This window comes from Bactrocera tryoni, chromosome 3, assembly GCF_016617805.1.
Source record: "Bactrocera tryoni isolate S06 chromosome 3, CSIRO_BtryS06_freeze2, whole genome shotgun sequence".
Lineage (NCBI taxonomy): Eukaryota > Metazoa > Arthropoda > Insecta > Diptera > Tephritidae > Bactrocera > Bactrocera tryoni.
The window spans coordinates 70,785,396-70,794,565 of record NC_052501.1 but is presented as its reverse complement, the minus strand read 5'-3'; positions in this window follow the sequence as shown (position 1 = coordinate 70,794,565).

The following is a 9,170-nucleotide window of genomic DNA, read 5'->3' as shown; positions in this document are numbered from 1 at the left end:
AAAAAAGTTTCCTATAGAAGGACATGATTTTGATCGAACCATTTGTATGGCAGCTATGCGCTAGAGTGGTTCCAGTATATTGGTTCCAAGTGGAAGTCGCTATTTTGTCAAGAATAAAAATTTTAACTTGTGCATCGATCGTTACTCGTGTGCATCCTTAGTAATTATAAATTTATATAATTTTTAAGCAAAAAAATTTTTCTACCGCCAAAAGTATTACTTCTAAGGTTCTTCTATAGAACAGCTACGGTATTAAGGGAAACTAAAACTTTTTAAAATGAGTCACTGTTTATTAAAGTTCAATAAATTTCGTAAAGGTACATTATTTTACTTAATTTATTAAAAATTTATTACAAAAAAATTCACAAAAAAGCGCGATATTTCGGTTTAGCAAGTGCATATAACCCCTTAAGCTAAAAAAAAAACATTCAGCTCAAATAAATCAAAAAAATGTTGAAGCTTCAACAAGTTGTTGCTGTAAAAATGCATTTGGAAATGCATAATTACTCAAGCGCTGGCGCACAACACAAAAATAGTTGACTTGTCTGCTTTTGCCTAAACAAACACATTTGCAACTAGTTGAAGCTGCGCATATTAAATGCTGCTTTGCACGTAAATAAGTTGAAATTGTTGACACTTTTCACTTTCAGTGAAGTTTTTAATGCATAAATTAGAGTAGTGAGTTAAAAAATGCTTAACGTAGCGACCTCTTAAGTATTGAACGACCAGCATACACACATACTTAACTAATATGTAATTGTAATAACTAAGCTTGTAGCACGTTTTTGCCGCGCAAGCTGGATATTATTTAACTGAACTAAATTCTAGGATTTTATCTATAATCCTTTTTATTTAATAATTTTTTATATACTCTGTTCAAAAAAATTATAAGAATAATTGTTAAGCGATTTTTACCGTCCAATAAGTTTAAAAATTGGAGTTTAAAAACTAATAACTAATAATATCTGCTTTAAGTTCTGATTTCTGTAGTTGTTTTTTTTTTCTTTTAGTATGTGTAGTATATATCGGGTGATTTTTTAAGAGCTTGATAACTTTTTTTTAAAAAAAAACGCATAAAATTTGCAAAATCTCATCGGTTCTTTATTTGAAACGTTAGATTGGTTCATGACATTTACTTTTTGAAGATAATTTCATTTAAATGTTGACCGCGGCTGCGTCTTAGGTGGTCCATTCGGAAAGTCCAATTTTGGGCAACTTTTTCGAGCATTTCGGCCGGAATAGCCCGAATTTCTTCGGAAATGTTGTCTTCCAAAGCTGGAATAGTTGCTGGCTTATTTCTGTAGACTTTAGACTTGACGTAGCCCCACAAAAATAGTCTAAAGGCGTTAAATCGCATGATCTTGGTGGCCAACTTACGGGTCCATTTCTTGAGATGAATTGTTCTCCGAAGTTTTCCCTCAAAATGGCCATAGAATCGCGAGCTGTGTGGCATGTAGCGCCATCTTGTTGAAACCACATGTCAACCAAGATGCTAACAAACTTTTGTTGCCAAAAATGGAAGAACTGAACTTGGTTGACATGTGGTTTCAACAAGATGGCGCTACATGCCACACAGCTCGCGATTCTATGGCCATTTTGAGGGAAAACTTCGGAGAACAATTCATCTCAAGAAATGGACCCGTAAGTTGGCCACCAAGATCATGCGATTTAACGCCTTTAGACTATTTTTTGTGGGGCTACGTCAAGTCTAAAGTCTACAGAAATAAGCCAGCAACTATTCCAGCTTTGAAGACAACATTTCCGAAGAAATTCGGGCTATTCCGGCCGAAATGCTCGAAAAAGTTGCCCAAAATTGGACTTTCCGAATGGACCACCCAAGACGCAGCCGCGTGGTCAACATTTAAATGAAATTATCTTCAAAAAGTAAATGTCATGAACCAATCTAACGTTTCAAATAAAGAACCGATGAGATTTTGCAAATTTTATGCGTTTTTTTTTTAAAAAAAGTTATCAAGCTCTTAAAAAATCACCCGATATTTACGAGAATATATAATGCCTTCGAAGCTTATTTAGCTGTATTTTAGCTATTTATTAAATGTCTTAAAATATTTTCAAAAGCTCCGATCCCAGCGACATCAAGCGGAAAAAAAATTTTAAAACTGTTCTTTATGCAAGCCGAGTATAGTGAGGCTCACATATGTCTGTATTAGTACTAGGTTCGACCTCATTAGCCAATAAACATTTTTTCAAGCGGGCCGGCCAACGTTAGGGTAATGTCTGATCCTGTTATGAAGCAAAGCCGTCATAAAGATATATATTATTCATCAATTTATCTGTTTTATTTAACGATTATAATTCAATTCTTTCCATCTGGAAAATATCATAAGCGTATACACCAATTAATAACAAATGAATATGTATATTAAGGTGGGTAAATCGCTTGGACCTCTGTAAATAGATTCTTAGACTCTTCTAAAAAGGTAATTATATCCAAATATGAGTTCTTAAATATAACGGGAAGGTTCTTCGCTTTACAGTTTCCTAGTTTTTTTCTTATTTTCAGATAGAAAAATTCAAATATCGTTTCAAGCTACTTGAAAAAGTATCTCTTTTCAATAATTTAGTCGGAAATTCAATGCTCTACAAAAAAGTCTCTTACGATTTTTTCGTAAATCTAAACGTTTAAAAGATAATTACGCTTAAAGTTTGATTATTTTCAATGAAAAAAACGCATTATAAATCAGAAAGCTAAAAAAGCTACTCTTCAAAAATGGTTTGGAGAAACTCGCTTAAAGGTGTCTAAGAACGTATTTTTCAGAGTACGAAACCAAAAAAAAATATTTTTTTTTACCCACCCTAATGTACATTTATACACTGCGGAAAGTGATAAAATCGGTCAATAAAATAAGGATCTAGCAAATAGCTTATTTCGTGCTCAAGTGTTTATGTAACTTTGCCATAGAATAAATTTGTTGGATAAATAGTTGTTCCTCAGAATAAAAAACAAAAAAACAAATAATGTCAGCTCGTCTCAAAAACTCGGTGATACATATTAACATACCGTAAACCATTCTGAAAATATTCAAACTAAAAATTTCAAGTGTATGAAATTATAAGTATTTGCTATAATTTTTTGTAGAGCGTTCCATTTTCTGCCAGAAAAATTTTTCAGTTTATTTTAACAAAGCTCAAAAGTCAAGCTAAAAAAACGTAAAAAAAGTATATTTCAATGTCCAAAAAATGCAAACTTTGGAACAGGAACTGGAACTGGAACAAGCACCTCTTATCATGTATTAATAGCTATCTTCGATTCTCCAAACGCTACTCTCCAGCGAATCGAACAAACCATCCAACAAACAAATTTTTTTTCGTTTTAAAAAAAAATTACTATAATGCTTTGTTTTTGCTATCAATAAATTAATAAAATTTTTTTGAAGTCTTTTTATAAATACCTGAAAAAAATATATAATATATTGGATATATATATACCTGAAAAAAAGTATTTTGATTAAACATTTGAAAAAAAAATATGTAAAAGCAACACACCTTAGTGTACATGTAAATATTTTGCAATTTTTATTTATATAAAAAAGGCGCAAAGTAGGAAGGTACCAAAAATTTAAAAAATTATAAATAATGATAAGCTTGTCTGTAAATGGGTGTAACAGAAAGTTTACATTGAGTTAGTAGAGACAATAAAACAAAAAAAGTTATGAAATTATTAAAGAAAGCAAGTGAATAATCAGCAGGCTGCAAAAAGGGTAGAAACCATAATAATTGCGAGCTTTAAAGAGGCGTACAACCACAGTCAAAAAATGTAATCGTTCAAACGCAACTTATGTAATAATAATTTTTGGTTGTTGTTGCTTAAACGAGGCGTCTTTCGGTTGCCGGCAAAAGAAATTATGAAGGCATGCTGACACTTTTAGGGTGAAACTCACTTTACTTCTCAGTTGATTCAAAAAAGTCGGTTTGATAAGATCATTAGTTTAAAAAAAATCAAGAAAATATACAGGGTTTACAAAAAGGGTTAACTACATTAATATGTAAGTAAATCAACAACAAATAATAATATAAATATTTACATAAATATATAAATTGCTGCCGCTATTTAGCACACGGCGGCAAGGTCAGGCAAAATATTTGTTTTAGCTTGTTTACTCGCTTATGATTAGCTGACATTAAGGCAATTTGATAAAAGCGCTTTTATATGCCACTTTTTTGCCTAATTTTGGCCTCAGTGCGCCGTCTCTTAGGAAGTAATAAGTATTAACATTTTGATTTGTTGATAAATGTCGGTGAATTAATTTGCGGTGCAGTAATTTGAGCGGAGTCAAGGTGATCTTTATAACAGATGCATGTCTTTGAGTGTGTTTGTGTGCGTTTATTTTGTAGCTTTTTTATTGTATATGAAGTAGTAAACAGCAGCTACGTTGAATTTACAAAAACAATGTGGTGTTATTTTTGCAATTTTTGGAAATTTTTGAAATAGTTTAGGGTTGAATAAAGATAAGAAGAAAAAAAAACAAAAAACTTTCACAAATCCTTCACAAGTACAAGAGATTACATACAAAACTTGATTTTGGTTGGTCAATTTGTATGGCAGCTATATGTTATAGGGGTTTGATTTGAACAATTTCTTCAGAGATTATACTGCTGCCTTGGATAATCATCTTTGTCAAATTTTGTGCAGATATTTTGCAAAATAAAACAGTTTTCCACACAAGGATTGGATTTTGAACGTTCAGTTTGTATGGCAGCTATATGTTATAAGGGTTCAAACTGAACAATTTCTTTGGAGATTAAAGCGCTGCTTTAGATAATTATCTGTGCTGAATTTGATGAAGATATGTCATCAAATAAAAAAGTTTTTCATATAAGAACCAAATTTCGATCGTTCAGTTTGTATGGCAGCTATATGTTATAGGGGTTCGATTTGAACAATTTCTTCAGAGATTATACTGATGCCTTGGATAATAAACTTTGTCAAATTTTGTGTAGATATCACATCAAATAAAAAAGTTTTCCTTACAAGGACTGGATTTTGAACGGTCAGTTTGTATGGCAGCTATATGTTATAGTAGTTCGATTTAAACAATTTCCTCGGGTATTAAAGCGCTACCTTGGACAATTATCTATACCGAATTTGGTGAAGATATCTCATCATATAAAAAAGTTTTTCATACAACGACTGGGTCTTGAACAGTCAGTTTGTATGGCAGCTATATGTTATAGGGGTTCGATTTGAACAATTCCTTCAGAGATTATACTGCTGCTTTAGATAAACATCTTTGTCAAATTTTGTGCAGATATCTCATCAAATAAAAGAGTTTTCCTTACAAAGGTTGGACTTTGAACGGTCAGTTTGAATGGCAGCTATATTATAGTAGTTCGATCTGAGCAATTTCTTCGGATATTAAAGCACTGTCTTGTACAATTATTTTTTCCGAATTTGATGAAGATGTGTTATCAAATAAAAAAGTTTTTCGTACATAAACTTAATTTCGAACGTTCAGTTTGTATGGCAGCTATATGTTATAGGCGTGCGATTTGAACAATTTCTTCAGAGATTATACTGCTGCCTTGGATAGTAAACTTTGTCAAATTTTGTGCAGATATCTTGCAAAATAAAAGAGTTTTCCACACAAAGATTGGATTTTGAACGGTCAGTTTGTATGACAGCTATATGTTAAAGTAGTTCAATATGAACCATATATGTATATGTATATAAAACTTTGAACTAACTGTCAAGCGCACAATGTAATATCTAAGAAGAAGAAGAAGTTAATAGTGCAGAACCGGCACTAGCGAATAACCCCTATGTTCTGTGCTGAAATGCCAAAAGGCGTGCAAATACCTTAATCTCTCTCTTTAGATATGTATGTACATACAAAAACAAAAAAGTTATTGTTCTTAACCAAGTAAAAACAGCAAAAAATTCTGGGAATCGCCGCGCGTAGCTCATCATGAAAGCCACTTTTTCTAAATTAATGACGCCACAAAAGCAAAGTGCAAAATTTATAAACGTGGCAATTCCTCACGGGTATGTAAACATAAATGTAATCACGTAGTCTAATTAAATCGACTGACATTTATTTCTTGCATTTTGCTACACTCACAGCAGGAAGCTAACCACACACTGCGCATTTGCGCTAATTCAACGGACCGCAAATTAAAAACAGCCACACAAATGAGTGAGCGACATTGTCTATTTATTAGTGCGATTATAAATATGATTATGCTGGCAACTGCAATATTTAAAATTAAGTGCTGTGTTTATTTAAGCGAGATATTTTTTGTAATCTTTGAGACGCTCATTTCCGCTTTGAAAATTTTGTAATCATTGTCACTCGGGCGTTCCTAAAGCGGCTTGACGGCTTATCTACCTTGAAATCAAATAATTTTTGCATAAGTTGGGCACAATTAAAATGGCGCGAAAATATTTTAGTATGTGTCATTTGATTTAAAGATGCAAATTGCAGGAAGATGTTAGAATTTTTTTATAATTTTTATATGATTTAATTATTGTTTCTTCCGCAATGAGCATTGTAGTGTTTATACTCCTACTGAAAATTTTATTACGGATACACATTTGAATCGTGCATATTTTCGTCCTGCCTTGTAATTTAATGAACCTTTCATGACTTACTTGAAAATTGAGTCTGGCTGATGTTTACTCATATCTAGTATGACAATCGGTTGATAGATCACTGCGTTGTTTCTTCTGAAGTTGAAAAATATGTTTAACACTTAGAACTCAATTTCGAAACCCTTTTATTAATTTGAGATATGAGCAAATAAAGAATATGAGTCCATGAAACAAATGTTCTGAGCAATCCAAATATCAATAATTAAACGTCCCAGGCCTGTTTTTGGTATCGCTGAGTGAATTATGTTGAACTGAGACCATTCGGGAACCTGCACTATTAGTCCGAAACTAAAAAAACCTTGATAAGTTGGAAATGTTGAAATGTAGTATAAGTTGGGAATAAGATTAGCGCCAATCCAAAATCGTTGAATAGCATTTGGAAAGATATTCGTTCCCTGTCTTATCTAAAAACTCCTAAAAGCGGATCACCAAATCCTCATAGATCAACGGAGCGGTTTGAGCTTATCACACATTTATTAAGGGCATTATTAACAATCCCAGCAACCTTGCTTGGTTCGTGAAAGTGCGTCCACCGAGAAACATATTTCAATCCCAAACTGAAAAAATGGAGGAACAAGTGTCAGCATGATTCCACCTCGCCTTCCTCCACACAGATTTGGCAAAGAGCGTCCGACAATATATTTAACCGAACCGCATATGAATCTTTTGGATCGTGTCCAGTCTGGACTCCTACAATAACAGCGTTTGACTTGCTAAGAATCAGTAGTTCGGATGACTTCTTACAGTTCACGCTGGGCCGGAGTCCCACAAGTTTTGGTTGTTGGGCAGCGCTTGCTGAGTTCACTCCAAAGTTCCAATGCCAAGTTCCAAGAAGACATCGGAAAACCGACTCGCTTCCAATCGCATGCAATTGAAGAAGGAATTTTCTTCCTCTCAAGCTCATCGTCTTTGCAGCTTCCAGCGATTCCGCTGTGGCTGGGCACCCATACAAATGTAATATCGAAGAAGCTGCTCACTTCTTGACTAATTTTGAGCGCACAATGAACGACCTCGACGCCAGAAAGAAGATGCACTTCGGAGCAGTACTTCTACTGCTATCTTGATGAAAGCCACCTTCGCTTGAATGGCGCTACAGTGGTGTGGTAGTCTTAAACAAGAGTTGAAGGAGAGCTCCTGATTGCATACTCTACCTCCTGCTCTCTTCTGAACTTCGATACAGACGTGAAAAAGCTCACTGCACAATCATCATCCATCACAAAAGAAAAGTTCTGGGTAAAATTTTTCGATATATGATACTTAGTACCATACTAAATATACAACATAAAATGTTTTTTGTCGTTATGAATGTAAGCTCTTTTAATTTGAATGCCCAAAAAGTTGTATATGGTCTGGCAACTCTTCGAAATCTTATCAAAGTTGCATATTTTGATCGGGTTTTACGTTCTCGCCTTCATCACTTTATCACTGGACTGAAAGCCCTGCTTTGTATATTAAATAATTTTTCTCTGGCAGCACTAAAGATCGACTAAGAGCTCTGAGGGCCTATGCTGTAACTCGATTCAAAAATCAATTTACTCGAATTGGGATTTTTTATATTCTGTAACTCGATTTTCGGATTTTCAACCCAATTTTCGAATAAAATATTCGTTAGCTTTTGAGTTGTAGAAAGCAAAAACGAATATTGTACGTATTTTTTCTGGCACAGGGTGGTACAACTTTCGCATAATGATAAAGTAGATCCGAATTTCGAATAGAATACATTTTCGAATCGAGTTACAGAATAGGCCTCCTGACAGATCATGGAGTTCCAAAGAATCTGTAATATTTAGCCTATGAGAAATGCTTCCTTTGTTTATGCGATGTTTTGCCATTTAAATACTTTTTCTTTTGTCTTAAAATGTAAAAAAAATTCTCTGCTAATTGAGAATCGTTAGCATTGCATGCATCTTGACAGCAAATATTTTTTAATTCTCTTAATAGTCCATTAAACTTTTAATTGCTGGCAATAATCGAGCATACGTCTGTCATAAGTGTTATGACAAAGTGCTCGAAAGCAAAGAGTTAAAGAAATCATAACTATATTATTTGATAATGTACTTATGTAAGAGTTGGCAAATAATAAAAATTAAATATTTTTGATTTCTTGATTGTTCGTTTTTATTATGCACCATAACTGCTGAGCTGCGATAAGTCATGAATTGCTTGATAACCTTGAGGTGTCCATTTTACACAATCACTTTGCAATAAATTGCCAGCAGCTAACTGTAACTTATTAGAAGTAATTTTTGTATCATTTGAAAGTTTAGCAGAACTCTTTTGAGAGTTATTTACATAAACATGAAGGGTAACAAGCAGAAAATTCAGCTGACTGTGATTTTATTTTAAACTTACTTAAACGCGGGGGTGTAAACGGAAGTCGGCAACCCTCTATAGTATAGAAGATATTACTGGAAAAAGTGCTAAGCAATATTTTTTAAATATCTATTTTTATAGGTGATTAATTTTTAATCAAAATCAAGACTTAGTCGAAGCCAGTACGGCACCCAGAAGGTATACAAATCTCACCTCAAATTATTTCCTGAAAATATAAGGCAATGAT